We start from the raw sequence: 14,877 nt of genomic DNA on the forward strand, positions 1-14,877 counted from the left end.
GCATCATAAAGAAGTGCAGCAGGGCCTCTTAGACAGATCACAGCGCCTGAATCTCTCCACACACACGCGCACACACACCACGAGAGACGCTGTGTGAGCTAATTTTCAGTTTTGTGTATGTATACGACCCCTCTACGTGACAACTACAACAGCCAGAACATTGAAGTGACCACTCCTGGAGCAGACCTTGGGCATGTTCGGGTTCACCGACACATTAAGACGCCATAATTAAAGAGCGGCGTTGAAGTGTGAAAGCAGTTGTGTTCTCAAGGCTTTCAAATGAGCCCATTTACATCGCCGTTGTTGTCACAATTTTTTCTGATGGGGGGCGGGGGCCTTAAGATATAAATATGTTAATGCGTGTTTACCCCCATTCACCGCAAGGGCACGGACGCATTGAGTGTGGTGGAGCACGCAGTTGTTTGGTGGAAGGGGGCTGAATGGGGAGAGCGTTAAGGAAGAGAGGCAGAGGGAGAAGTGGGGATAAAAAGATGGGGGGGAGGGAGGGATGGAGGAGGGTGGGTATACATTATTAACTACGACTTCATCACATGTTCCCAGTTTCTTGGGGACTTATTATTCCGAGGCGCTTTAATGAATAACAAGAAGAGAAGGCAGAGGGAGAGAAAGCGAAAGGGAGTGATTGATGAAGCAAGTGCAGACACCGCCACCAGCTGGATCGCTCCAGTACTACTCCACAAACAGGAATACCAGGGAGATATACGGTTTGTAAAAATAGCCACAGAGGGCAACAACCTCTAAAGTGTCCCTGGCATTAGCATTTGACAAGGTCTCCGCCTGCCATGGTGCATATAGATTGGGATTTGCTTTGTCAAGGATACTTGTCAAGCAGACGCGTGACAGCCAGATTTCATGAGCTCCGCGCAGCAGCGAGGTTGGACATCTAGGTGGGCACTTTGTAAAGCCTCCCAGAGGGTGTGTGTCTGTCTGTGTGTGTGTGTGTGCGAGAAGAAAGGAAGAAAGTATATTTGAGTTAGAGCAAGACTTTGTGCTCGAGTCTGTTTGTGTTTGCAGGTGTGTGTAGCTGTGTCCGTACGTGTTTGTGTGATTGCAAAATAAAATTGGAGGGTAAGATTCGCTGTATCCAAGGTGACCGCAGCCTCTTATTTTTTTTATTTTTTTTATTTCTAAGAGTGGGTGGGGGCATTTCTGATCACCAGCGTCCTACTTTCCACAAGTTTATCCTCTCACGTAAAAGAATGTACATTTCTGTGTAATTCCCTGCCATATTACTCACTGTCCGCTGGTCATTACAAATGCAGAAGGAGAGAAAGTAAGAGAGAAGAACAGGCTTTTATCTAAGATGCCAGTGGGTTTTTTTGCAACCTTTGGCCATATAGATAGGGTGTGCTTATAACTTGTCTTTTAGTGTCAACATTGTTATCTTGTGAATGTTTGATTGTATTAACATCCTGCATATCTAGTTGTTAGACAGAAACTCCCTGAAAGAGTTACTACTGAGCAGCCTCTGCCTGCTGCAGGGCCTCAAAAAAAAGAAAAAGAAAAGAAGAACGAAGGGAGAGTGAGTGAGTGGGGATAAAGCAAGGACCTTCGGGGGGAAAGAGGAAAAAGAGGATGCGGTATCAGAGGTTGTCAGGTCCGTTTACAGAGTGCCGTGATTCAGCCCTGTGCGCTCCCTGCTGCTGCCTTTCATTTTGACTCAGAGGAAAAGTGCAGCATGTGTAAAGGACCATTGTAGGAGGAAGTCATAAGAGAAGAACAGCTTTTAAACCTTTACCTGATCCCTTCATCTGTCCAGTCCCCAGACTTTTCCCTGCTCTTTGTAACCTCCAGCTCTTACTTGCTCCTATCCATACAAATGAATTTGTGACAGCATACACCACATGTACACCACATGTACACACCAGCCTGTCCAAAAGCATTCATTGTTCTTTAGAATGTCTAGTCTCATAAATAAATAAAAATAATCACCACCACTCTGTAACTTAGTTTTAATTGATTACATTTATTAGTGTCCTGCAAGTAGAAGCACAGACAATACAATAGTGCTTTTTCAAGGCTTTACAAAAAGCTTTTTGCATAACATTTAAATCAATCCAAAAAATCTAAGTATGTTCCTAGTTGAAGTAATTATTTTACTGATAAAACTGATGAAATATATTAAAAAGCACATTTACGAGGTCATCGTAAAAAGGGAGAGACCTGAAATGTGTATGAATACATTTAACAAAACTAGAGCTGAATAAATCGATTAATCAATTAGTTGAATATTTAACCTGCAACTATTTTAATAATTAATTAAATCCCAGGTATTTCTATCTTCTCAGTTATAAGTATGGCATTCTTTTCTTTGACTTTGAGGTGATGTTAAACTCAGTATCTTTGGGTTTGGGGCTGATGGTCGGGCACAACAAGAAATCTTTACATGTCAACTTAAGCTTGAGGAAATTGTGATTTTTCACTGTTTTCCGACATTTTATAGACCACACCATTAATCGGGAAAATAATTGGCAATTACTTGATAGAAAATCATTAGTTTCAGCCGTAAATAAAAAAAAAAAGTCCGTATATCTGAACAAACCAAGCAACACATCACTCTGCCAGCCAATTAATCTTCCAGACTGACCGCAAAGAAATGGTACACTTGGTGGCAAAAGAGGAAGTCAAAACAGCAGGAATGTTTGCATAGAGGAAGGACGGTAAATAGAAATGACAGGGTGCATTAATAAGGTTTCAGTGTGTTCTCAGTCATCGCTTCAGTTTTGATGCCACTTCAGATCAGAAGCAATGTCAGTGGCAGAAGTTAGTGAAAGGTGACGTCTTGTCAAAACTTGAATACCAGCCCCAGTGTAATGGCCATAAAACTTCGACAGTTAGTCTCCCACAAATGACCACAGTCTGGCCTGGTCCTCGTCATCTTTTATTTTGTAACCCTAACCCCATCTGCAGCTGTTTTTGCAGCCCTTTGATTTTCCTTTTTTCTTCTCAACAATCAAGCCAACTGGTAATGTGTTGCGCAAAAAGGCTGCTACTTGTCCTCTCTGATGTGTGACAGCTTAACTGTTTCTCTGCTTGGCAAAGAGTGAGTGCAGCAAACAAGCAGCAAAGTCCCAGAGATTCAGCCAGTGACTACCGACAGCCAGACATCATAGACGGGGCTAACCGTGTTTATTACATGGGGTCAGAGGTCACTCAGTGCCTAATAACCTCAGGCGGGGCACGCCGTCGCGGCTGGCTGGAGAGATGAGGGTGGTGGCGGGCGACAGCGGCTGTCGCACTTGTTTCCTTAGAAGAAAGAAGGGGGGAGTGATGGTAGAGTTTGGGTTTAAGAGTTTTGGGAATTGGAATGGTCTACACCTGTAACCTGTCACTCAAAGCCTGTCATCCCTGATCTTAGCCATTCATCATGTTCGTAAAATCATTAATCTCATTCCTCCCCAGGAGCAACTGGTTACAGATGGTATCCATCCCTGTCTTGTTCTGCTAAGCGATACCTTCATCTGTTACATCTTTGTACTCAGGCAGCTTACATCCATGCTGACATGTAACAATCTGAAATTAAAGCCTGTACTAAAAACTCCTCTCTTTTGTACCAAGGTTGTAGCACAAACCCACAATAAGCAGTGACACATAAATGGTATCGGAGGGTTCTCCAGGTGATGAAAACCAGGAAGAGTTCACATGCTGCCACGAGACTAAATCATCTATCATGGTGTCGTGCAAGACCGGACAAAAAGATCACAGAAAGGAATGGGTTGGTATGCTGGCTGCGGCAGAGGTAATCTCCCAAGACTTTGCTTTATTGCCTCTCTCAGCCCTGTAATGATGTTAGGACTCTGGGCTGCTTTGGTTTGTCGTTCTCCAGCTCCACAGCCAGCCTCCATTTGGCTTTGGGGAAGAAGCTGATATTGGCCAGACTGCATTGAAACTTCCCCTTACAGGTTAAACCTCAGTTTTCACTGCAGACAAAAACACACACATAATGAAAATATATACAATGAGGTGTGTAGACAAAAACACTCGAGATAAACCTGGATTTCTTCACCCAGACATTCCCAAATTATACATTTGTGGACAGTCGCTCGCCCATATATAAAGCATGTATGTTAAAACCCTTAACACATTTTTCACTTTCTGTTGCCCTTTAAATTGCTTTAAAGTAAAAAAACATCCCTTTTCTATGTTTTTTGTAATTACTGCACCATTACATCAAATGCACATTTTATTTAGATGTCTGGTGCATCATTTAATGCACATTAACCCCAAATTAAGCCTGTCATATTTGGTATCTTTGGAAACTTTTGGAATTCTGCTAGAATTTAAAATAAAGTTCTGGAGGCTTGAACGATGTTTGCCGGCACAGCGTGAGTTGACTTACCCTCCGATGGACTGCTGAAGGGTTTTAAATACGAGTTGTGATTAAAGGAGGAGAAAACTGTGACTTTTTGGTTATTAACTTTGGTCTTAGTTTTGTCCTTTCTGTGGACTGCGTTCCTAAAAGTTATGAAGTTTGTGAGTGCAAACCTATTACAGATAGGAATGATGGCCAAAAATTAGACCCCGGTTTCATGAGACTGGAATTTCCCTTTAATAACATTGTGGGGGGGGGGGCAGAGTGGCTGTAAAAATTTCAGTACATGTTACTGTTGCCAAACAACATAAAATAAATGATGCAATTACTTAAAGGGCTCTACACATCCCTCTCCCAAATTGCACTGCTGTGACCATGTGTGTTTGTGTGTGGGCGCTCGCTCACGTGCTGTCTTCTGAATTTATCAAGTCACATAAACTCATAGTTGCTAAACTCTTCAGGGGGCCTTTTTAAGAGTATAGTCTCACAGACACACACAATATAAAAACACACACCCTCTCAGCCCTGCTTTGGGGTTCAGCAGTTCACATGGTCACCTTATGAACTATCCTTCAACCTCCGTTAGACACCAGTGGCCTCTCTACTCTCCAGAGCGTGGGGGGGACTTAAATGAAATAATAAATATCCGCAGTATGGCTCCCACTTGCACACCGGGCCACTCTGACCCCTCTCAGGACCTTCCAAACCAGGCAGGAAGAGCCAGCAGGGAACGGGAGGATGTAGGGGAGAGAGGGCTACACGCTGCTCAGGTGACCCAGGAAATGCCTGGAAAGGGCTGGGGACCGTTCGATTGTCGACGGTTCAGCAGAGTGGCCAGCAGAATAACTGGAGCCTAGCTGAGCTTGGGTGAGCCAAGCTAAGCCAGGCAGCTGGCAGGCATCACAGAAAAATATGTTTGTGTGCTCTGGACAAAGCAGGTCAGGAGGGCTATGATCCAGGAGTTAGAGAGAGATGGAAGAGGCAATGAAATAAGGAGAAAAAAAAACAATAATAAACTGGAAGAAACGCAAGAGAAGGGGAACTTGAAACAGAACACAAGCTACTAAGATCAATAAGCTACTAAAATCAACAAGACGGGTAGTGTTTATTGCAGAAATTACTTTCTAATTTCTGCAATGTACACTTCCTTTTTTTGTATACATTTAGTGTAGACTTTTGGACCTGAACACAAAAAGCAGACTAAAATTCAGACAGTAGAAATGAAGGTGTGATTTCTAAAACTCCCCACAGCATCTTATTAAGTTATCGCTCATTCATCCACCTCTCGCAAAGTATATTATCTTTAACAAGTGATATATGTCGACTCTTTTTTTTTGATTCTCCAATGTGTCCTTGACCCCAAACAGCACTCCATAGGAGTGACGTCTGCAAGTCCAGATGCTGCGGTCTGTGAAAACACGGTGTGGGCGAGCCCTCTCTCACTGAGGGCTCGAGTTCAGAGCTGTTATAACATGAGAGGACAGCGGGATTAGGTGAAAACCTACAGCTGGAGCGTGTGTGAGAGGGAGAAAGAAAGGGTACAAAAGATTCACATTTCTATGCAAAGGAGGTGCATGTGCATTTTCCTTACATATGTATGTGTAAAGGGGGGGGGGTCAGGCTGGGCAAAGAATGTGATTTTACTGGGCAGGTTTCAGTCGTGAATGAGTGGAAGTGTGCATGTAAACCCGTGTGTTGGATAAGGGTGGCCAGGCTCAGGTGACCTTCACTGGATAAATAATGGCTTTTTTAAACATGTAACTATCTAGAAAATACGTTTGTGTGTGTGTGTGTAAACCCACACAGGTACAATATGTCCCCTTCTAATGCTGTCCAGTACAACACTCACTTAATTCTAAGTATTAAACTCATTTACCGTTTCTCCTCTACATTTAGACATTGTAAGTATTATGTAGAATATTGCATGAAAACTGTACAGATAAGTCAGAAATGTTGTACTGGTTAAATACTTGACATATGTAGAATATATTTATTTAAATTGTGTTCATTTTTTGTTCTTACCAAGCGAGCTCTGCAAGCTAAAATAGACTTACGTCCATGTAGATAAGCACATGTATTGGAATAATTAAAAGAAAAACTGGATTAAACTGGAAAAAAATGTTAAACAGCAGAAAACATGGCAGCAGCGTCAAATAGTCCACCACATCCTGAACTGAATCCAAACCCAGCTGTTTGCCAAAACTCATGCCAGGAACCAAATAGCCAACTATTTCACTTAGAGAGCTGACATCAACCGATGTCCAAACATCCAAAACAAAATTACTGATGAATTGTTGCTACAAAGTGGGCTAATTTAAGCATAGGAAACACAGCTCTGTGTTCTGCTTGTCTGGTATAATTTCGCAGTTGTATGAAAACATTTTTGATTTTTTTTTTTTTTTTTTTACTTAACAAGAATTGTTTGATTACATTTGCGATGTGTTTTCCATCACAGTGCGCAAGTGCTTCTTTACTGTATCTGTCTTTTACCTCTGTCTCTCCCTCCTACAGGCATCCAGGGACAGGCTTCACTACAGCACATTTCTAAACAGCCTGTCTACGGGGGGTTCGTTTGTTTTACTGTCCCAGCAGGAGGGCTGATGGGAGTCAGCCGGGGTCAGGGCAGGCTGCGACTTCATAGCAGTACCTTGACAGAGGGGCGTAGCCTCTTCAGACCCCACAGATTGCTGGTTCAATAACGGCGGCAAGCACCGCTCTTGGGGAGTTTGTATACCCTTTATAGAGGACAACTTTAATCAACCATGGTTGAGCTGTTTGTGTTATTGTTTTAAAGGAGTAGTAAGTCATTTCTTTTCTCTAGACTGTGTCAGTTTTTCATTTAGGTGTGTGGGGAGTGCAGATGGCCATAAAACTTTCTTCAGCTTTGCTTCATGGATCACCTTCACACGAGAAATGGAGGAAAACTAAGGCTCAAAATTTGATCAAGCTAGAAATTAATTTCGAGGTCAAACGGAAAACGTTCCAGTTCCATATGGAGAATGGTAATAGCAAAATGAGGATGCTATTTAAAATTCAAGCAGCATGCCACTTAGATAGATACATAGATAAAGTCACTTTTTTGTGTTGGGGGGATGTATTGAGGCCATAGTTTTTACCCACTATTGTCGTCGTCTTGCATTGTGATGTCCCGCCCCTGGAGGATGCGGGAGAGGAGTTTACGGGCATGGCGAAAAGCTCTTGGCAGATGTGAGCAGCTGGGCTCTGCAGAAGGGCTACTTAAAAAGGCCTTACAGGTGCTGTAATGAGCAGGTTTTTTAAATCCCCCCGCCGCCTCGCTCCTAATCAGCCTCGGGGCTATTTTTACCAACCCCTACGGGCCCCTCGGGCTCATCCACTTTGAGTTGCTCTGAGAGGGCACGTTGTTCTCACACACAGAAATACAGTGACACTGCACACACACATGCAAATTCAGAACACACACCCATACAATCACATGTTGAGACACATTCACATCCAATATGGAGCCACAGGCAAGACCGTAGTCACATGCATCCACTGTGTTGGAGCTCTTTAGAGGGTTGTGTGGTAATTTAAAGTTTAGTCTGACAAGTAGTAACGGATTTACCTTTATATCTCCTGAGGTATCCAAAACCTCTACTTTAACAAATTGTAGGATTTACCTAAAATTTACTGCTGTAACAAATGTAAATGCAAATGTAAACTTGAAGTTGTTGCAATATGTGTGGAATTATTCTAGGTGTCCATTGTTGTTTAAGGAAGTCTAATTCATTTGTTGCATTTATTGCAGTTAGTTGACTGGCAGCTGGAGCTTTTTCTAAAGATATACTGTAGGTGTTAAGTAGGAGTGTCCTTGTGGGCCGAGGCACCAACCATGAACCACAACATCTCTTGTTGAGCGCGGCTGCACGTCATTCCCCATCTCTCTTTCACCCTTTATTTTCTTTCATTACTCTAATGTCATTTAATGTCTAATAAAGGCATACAATACCTAAAACGTACCTTTAACAAATGTCACAGGACATCATTTTCCAATGTTAAAAGCGACGTCAACTCAATCGCCAAGCATAAATTTATGTTGCATGTGTAAGCAGAAGCTAAAGTTTTTGCTTTGTAGAAACCTGATGTAAATGTTGTGTAAATCAGTTCAATTTACATTTGTGATCAGTTTTGGATCAATTCGGTTGTTTCGTGCCTGAGACAGGGTTCCTCTTCTTGGCAGTGGTAGCTGAGGCTAATGGGTATTGTAGTATTTAGAGCCATCAGCCATACTAATGTGATAGGCAGGCTTTTGGCCTAGTAATGCCACAATCTGTTGAAACCCCTCAGTGAAGCTCCACCCCCTGTCTCTCCAGGGGCGAGTTCAATCTCAAAACGTTTTGCACCGGTTTGCAACGTTTTCTGATTGAACGACATGTTTTCTTGCAGCGTTGCGCAACGTTCTGCAACGGGCTTCGAGGTATGTTTTCTCCAGTTTGGTGGGCGTGTCTTAGGTGTTATCCAATCAGCTGCCACAAGTTTGTAAACACAACGGCGTTAGAAAGGCAAGAAAATGCAGTGCGCTTGCGTACACAGCAGGGTGTTCAAGGCAACACTGTTTCCATTGAAAAAAAAAACGTTTTTCTACGTTTTGTCGGTGCTGAACTCGCCCCAGAAGCAGGACACCTGTGCCTCCTTAAGAGTTGATTTATTGGGAACACTCAACATTTCTCTGTAGGCATATTGTGTTCCAGAGAGCAGGTATGTCTTCTAGAAGTTATGCATCACGGCGACAATATTTTAACTTTTGTGAACATGTCTTAATTTGTTTTTATCACAGGCATTTTAAGCCACCTGTTGTCCAGACTTTGTCGGTCGAATAGCCTGTTATGCTAGAGTTCACCGCAGAGAAGGCATTGGTGGTTGATAACCCTGAGGTAAAAAGATGCTATGGAGTAGAGCTATGCAAGTCTACTAGTTTGTGTGTTTATAGGTGGCCTTTGATAACATGATTTACATTGCAGTGGGCCTAAATGTCTGATCCGTAACTGAGGTGGAGTCGGAGCTGGGTTGACTATCTTCTGCACTGTTTGAGGTAAATATCATCTGTAAAGTATTTAGCAGGGATGTTTTTGTAGTATGTGTTAAATAACTGAATTAATTCGATTCTTGTAATTTTAGGATTGTATGGCCACTGCTGTTTTGCCTGCCTGATCAACTCCTGCTATTCGTGCTTGTATTTTTATGTGGGTTCTTGTTTGATTAGATTGTTACAGGTGGATGGGCCCTGTGAATGTGTTTGCCAACTGCTAAGGTCTGCTATGGGTGTGGCCATTTTCCCTCTTTTGGCTGCGTGATTTCCTTACGCTTATTAGCCATCCCCCCCCTGCTTTGTTTAGGTGGCTGCGCACCAGTGTGAGTATAGTGGTGTCAAGGCACTCGGGTGGCCCACAGGTAACCCCCTGAATGACTGGCATCAGTAGATGCGGAGGTGTTTTTAACGGGTGGCTTTTATCCCTTTAGCATTTCTGGCAGCATTGGCATCTACTTCTTGCTTGTTGTGTTTGAGCTTGTGTAATGAATAAAATTGCCCAAAAACCTGATTTTTAAATATTGTTTATAAAATCATCCGACCAGTCAAAACCCATATCTCTGAATCTTAATTGTGGGGAACCTATGGCAACTGTTAGATATTTTGGGGTTTGAACCACTCACTATTTGCCTCGGTTACACTAATTTGATCTACTAAAACTGATGCCCAAACTCTAAAGTGGTAATAAATTATTATAATTAATAATTTCCATGTTGTGAAATAGAAAACATTATCAAAATTTTATCGTGTTTCCCAGCTTGACTAACAATATGATAGTCAGCATTATGCTCAGTACATGATGCTACACGTCAACACACGCAAACACACAACATGACACATGGCAGTGGTCATCCAGCTGGTTGAAAATCACAATCCTGTCACCTCGAGGAAAGTGGTTTCAGTGCGGTGGGACCTTACCACGGCACAGTTTTGGCCCGTTGGAGCTCTGTTGGGTTGTTAGAAGTTCTCCGGTGCCCAGGATAGTGATTCGCTCTGGTTTTGACGATGGAGATATACGCAGGCTTTGGATTGACAACTTGATTTTTAAACATGACACACTAAAGTGGGGGTTTGTACTCAGAGTCTGGTGCTGGCATCATCATCGGGGTACTAGTCATGCTTATTACTTGTGTAGTGGTGTGTTTACCACCCCCACCCCTCCCCAAAAAAAATATTTTTGCTTCCCATCTGTCTCTCGGTCTGTCTGTCAGAGAAAGCCAACTATTTGTCTCTGTGTCTTTCTCCTAGTCTTTTCTTTTCCTTATAGTAAATAGTGAAACTGCAGAGTGCATTTGGTCATTCACAATCATAAAAAGAAAGCAGAGGATTGGAATTAATTATCCATTATTGCATACATTTGAAAGCATAGTTTAAGGTTCAAGGCAATGCTCTTCGTGCCTTTCACCATCAAGAGCGTTTGAAGCCTCTGAAAGCCTCAGATGATCACTAACATTTAAATCTGCATGAGGCCTTTGAAATTGTTGCACAGCAAAGGAACACTCATTTTACATGTTTTTTCTCCTTGCACACTTGTCTGCATTTGGAGCTCTGCGCTGCAGCGGAGATGCTCCTAGTTGTCGTCTCTCTGATGCAGCAAGCTCCACAAACCGGGACTGTATCTTCCTAGAGCTGCAGAGCTGATAACCCAAGTGCATATATTCCGCGATGACAAAAGAGAACAGAAATAGGCTGTTAATCCGTTCATTCATTCTCCAGTGACAAGACTGACGCAGGAAATCTGCACCTACAGCTGATAAAGGCTCACTGCAGGAGCCCCAGGCTGTAGCTGCTGACACTCTTACCCATCAGCCCGGCATCGTGTCCACGTGGATTCCTGAATTACTCAGAAGATTTAAACACATACTCATCTCCAGTGTCTCTCAAACATTAACTGACCCTTATGATTTTGACCAAGAGTAGGATGATTCTTCTTAGTGAGATGATGTAAACATCAGATCAAGAGTTTGAATCTGGAAGAACAGAGGATAAAAAAACTCAAGAACATATGGCTGTACACACAATACACAGCTAAAAGTGGGAGTATGTTTACTTATCGTTGTTTACCTAGATTTAGACAGCACTAGTTTACTTTTAGTACTACTAATCTTTTGTATGTCATCTGTGCTTTTGTACTTTTACCTTTTTAATGTATTTTTTTAACACTCTGTAAAGCACTTTAAATTAAAGTGTATGAAATGCGCTATACATATAAAGCTGCCTTCCCCTGTAAGACCAAACCTTTGTTGGTTTTGGTCTTTGTTAACAATAAGAAAATTATAGACTGACCAGGCTTATCCTTTAATACTTTGTGTTGGATCTGCTCTAGCGCTAACTAGTCTGAAATATTCAGACAGCGATGTTTTTAATTTATCATCTTAATTATAATATTTGTGTGTGTGACAGTTCATTTGAAGGCTGAAATATAGCCTGTGTCCATCAGGACTATAATTAGCAGAGTCACACTGCTCCAGTGTTGTTGACTGTTGATGTTGTTTAAAAGATTGGCTAAAGTAATTATACTGATAGGTGCAATGAGTACCCTTGATGGGGCAATGAAAATAATTTAAAATACAGTTCATGAATTAATTTTCTTTGAGTTGACGTTAACTAAAAAGAATTAAGGGCTTGTTAGTATCAACAGTTTAATTTGTGTGTCTGTGAATGTCTGTATACACCGATCAGCCTTAACATTATGACCGCACATCCGACAGATGGTTGATTGGATTGAGATCTGGGGAATTTGGAGGCCAAGTCAACACCTTGAACTCGTCGTTGTGTTCCTCAAACCATTCCTGAACCATTTTTGCTTCGTGGCAGGGCGTATTATCCTGCTGAAAAAGGACGCTGCCATCCGAGAATACAGTTTCCATCAAAGGGCGTACATGGTCTGCAACAATGGTGGTACGTGTCAAAGTAGCATCCACATGAACGGCAGGACCCAAGGTTTCCCAACAGAACATTGCCCAAAGTATCACACTGCCTCCACCGGCAGAAAAAAAAAGTGATTCATCAGACCACCTTCTTCCATTGCTCCATGGTCCAGTTCTGATGCACACGTGCCCATTGTAGGTGCTTTAGGCAGTGGACAGGGGTCAAGATGGGCACCCTAACTGGTCTGCGGCTCCATATGCAACAAAACTTTTGTTCTGATGCCTTTTTATCAGAACCAGCATTGATTTTTTGAGCAGTTTGACTTACAGTAGCTCGTCTGTTGGATCGGACCACACAGGCCAGCCTTCGCTCCCAACGTGCACCATAGTCTTGGTCGCCCATGACCCTCTGGTTCGACGCTTTTCCTTTCTTTTGATAGGTGCTGACCGCTCTAGACCGGAAGCACCCCACAAGAGCTGCAGTTGTGGAGATGCTCTGACCCAGTCGTCTAGCCTTTACTTCAATTATGCTTTTCATTTGTAAGAGAAAGGTGGTGGTGTTATTTCTTCTTTGAAAAGGAACATAGTCTGACTTTAACTATCAATCAAATGTAGGTGCGCTTTCACAAAACAAACCTTGGTGTGTTTTCCTAGTTAGTGCAGTTTGTTGGGGCTGATGTGGAAGCTGAACCCCGGGGACTGCTTGAACAGGAGGGTCTGCTTCCAGGTTGACTCTGGTGTGGTTTCTTTTCTGGTGCGGAAGCAAACAGAACCACCGCAGTATTTTAAGTTGTGTTTTTTGGGTATTTTTTAAATTTTTTTTGCATGATTTCAAAAGCTAAACTACTATTAAATCTACATGCTGGTTGTGACGCAATCTTATAATTGATCTGTAGAAATAACGTAGTTAGATCAGAGTCAAAAGTAGTTAAAGATGTGGTGAGTAGTGCTTATATCTTAATCTGTTTACTTCGGCAGTTCATTACGTTAATTAAAAAGTGTGTGACATAGCAACCACAAAGTAGTATGCCCCTCTTGAACTACTTTATAGGACTAATGGGTATTTTAATTTTAACAGTGCAGCATTATTTTACAAGCTGATTATATGTTTTGTATTAAAATGGTAAAGTAAAAAGGTACTGTAGCTGTTACATGTTCCTCAGATGTGTTGAAGTATAAAGGATCTTAAGTACTCTTTACTAGTTTTCACAGCTGGGTATAAAACCAAAAGAAAGCCACCAAGCAAGAAAAACAAACTAGATTTTATATCTGTTTGCGATTGACATTATAAGAAGTCTTCATAAGGATGATTGTCTCTGAGGTTTCTGGAATTGTAATGAACGTTTTAGGTGTTTGAAGTGTATGCTGTTTCATGGTGATAATGTCAGTCAGCATTGGCGTGAAGTAGCGAAGGCAAGGCGTCAGGTTCAAGGATGAAGCTGTACAAACTGAGAGCTGCAGACACGCCAGCAGTCTGAGAAGCCAATTATTTCCAGTTTCAGAGGCTGTGAGAATGCTCCACTAATTATCGAAAACTGAGCTTGTTCAGTTGCTGAAAAGCTGCAGATACTCTAGAACAATTTGCTCCTATTGAGTACCTAGGCTAATTAACGTCAGCCTTACATTTGGAGAGAAAAAAAGCTTGTTTTTTAGTCATCCATTTACGTAAGCTACTTTGATGCACCACCTTAACTTCAAAAGTATTTGGAGCAGCTGCGACACGAGTTTACCGCCTCGGAAAGGAAACAAGTTTGAGGGACCTTGAGTGGTGCGCATCTTCCTGCGGGTAAGTATATTTAAAATGTCAACTTCAAAAGACTGGCTCTCTGAGACTTTATGGGAGCAAGATAACAGCTATATTTACTAAAGTGATTCATGCAAAATTACCACATTGCCAGTAAAACACAAATACTGATTTGCCTAAATACACAATACACACAGAAAGCGCACACACATGTATAAACACTTTAAAACATAAATGCACACACATCACATCACATCTGACACACAAATCTCTCACTAAATCTGGGAAGTCTAATCTTGCCAAATCATGCTGTTTTGTCTCTCCAGTTAAAAAAAAAAAAAAGTCCCGCAACATGTCCACTCTGTGAAAGGAGTACACAAAGCGCTCACACAAAATATTTAGCATTTACACAAACTAACAAATAAGGCACAGAATGCAAGTGTAGACATATATACTAGTGTTAGATTTTTTTGGATCAAACTCTGGCACTTACGAGGTGTTTTTTTGTGTGAGTCGCTCTGGGATATTTAACAGCCCAGTCTTCACTTTACTAGAGTGGACCTGGACACCCAAAGGATCGCCAGAGAGGTCATTAACAGCAGAGACCTGTGTTCGGCTTATTGTTGCAGGATAATGGCTTGGGCAAAATGGAACAAAGTCAGACACGTGAAGTGGAGTCAGAAAGGGGAGAGGAAAAAAAAAGGATTGCAGACGTCGGAGGGGGAAAAAGCTTCTAGTTTTGAGAGGTTCGCAGGGTCACCATTTGTAAATTCCTCTTGTTTTTTAAAAAGATGAGGTCACGGTCGTGGCTGTTTAACCCATCTGAGAGGGATTCAAAATGGCTGCTGGCTCCAGAGACTGGAGCTGTGGTTTTTGTTGA

The sequence above is a fragment of the Micropterus salmoides genome, unplaced genomic scaffold, assembly GCF_014851395.1.
Source record: "Micropterus salmoides isolate LMB-PRFRI ecotype aquatic unplaced genomic scaffold, ASM1485139v1 Ms_hic_scaffold_13, whole genome shotgun sequence".
Taxonomy (NCBI): Eukaryota; Metazoa; Chordata; class Actinopteri; order Centrarchiformes; family Centrarchidae; genus Micropterus; species Micropterus salmoides.